Raw genomic sequence first — 1167 nt, forward strand, 5'->3', positions numbered from 1 at the left:
ATGTCAAAAAGGGAGTCAAAAGGGCAAGCTCAGCGTTCTGCTTTCATCACCCCCCTCTCTCACCCCCCTTCATCGCCCCAGCAACAGTGATGGCTCTCCACTGGTCAGCGCGAAACCCCGGTGCTGCTTAATAACCCCACCGCCCCACACACACACACACACACACACACACACACACATCCCTATTGCCCTACTGTACCTCTTCCTTTACCCCAGCTCCACACGCACGCACACACACACACACACACACACACACACACACACACACACACACACACACACACACACACACACACACACACACACACACACACACACACACACACACACACACGATGCAAACCTCTGTCGAGCACCTCCTCGAAGCCCCGGTCACAACAGAAGACACAATCCGCTGGTTGTTATTGTTGTTTGTTGCTTGTGGACCTGTGTTTTTTTCCACACTTTGTTGGCTTTTTGCTCCACTCGTGATGTCTCCACCACGTTGCCGTTGGCTGTGAAACGGGGCCAGTGATGGCTTTGAGCTCTGAGGCACTGTCAAGTTCAGGACTGGTGATCATCAGCCGTGCTTGGTGTTGTAGTTGTCTCTAGAACATTTAAACAAAAGCAAGAAATGTAATTACAAACATTAGCATTGCAAAATCAAGCCAATGCTTGGTTAGCTGTTATGTCCGTGCTTTAGTTTAATATGTATTTTTGTCTACACGTAGCCCACATGCTGGTTACAGACAATGGATTCACAGGGTCAGGCATTTCAGTGTGTGGGTCAGTTCAGCGCTGTTAGCTTTGGGCACTTCCGACCGGGGCCCCAACTGTATTATCTGCATGTGTGTAGGTCAATGTGTGTGCGGGCATGTGTGTGTTTTCTATCCTTGTCCATCAGCATTTGCATCCCCTGATTATGACAGTGATGATTAGTCAACACACACCCCAAAGAAAACATTCTACTCTCAGATCCAGCTGCTTTTCACCGTGGTTTTTCCTTCCAGTTTCCCACTTCCACCTGAATATAAAACACAAATACTCCCTGTTGTCTCTTTCTCCTAAATCTCTCTGCCTCCCAACAAGTGTCTTCCTAGTTCCACTCATTTTCGCCTTATTTGTTTCTCTTCTCGGAAACACTCCCTCTCGTTTGGCCTTATTCTGTTGTGGGGGGGGGGGGGGGGG

The sequence above is a fragment of the Etheostoma cragini genome, chromosome 7 (genome assembly GCF_013103735.1).
Source record: "Etheostoma cragini isolate CJK2018 chromosome 7, CSU_Ecrag_1.0, whole genome shotgun sequence".
Classification (NCBI taxonomy): Eukaryota; Metazoa; Chordata; class Actinopteri; order Perciformes; family Percidae; genus Etheostoma; species Etheostoma cragini.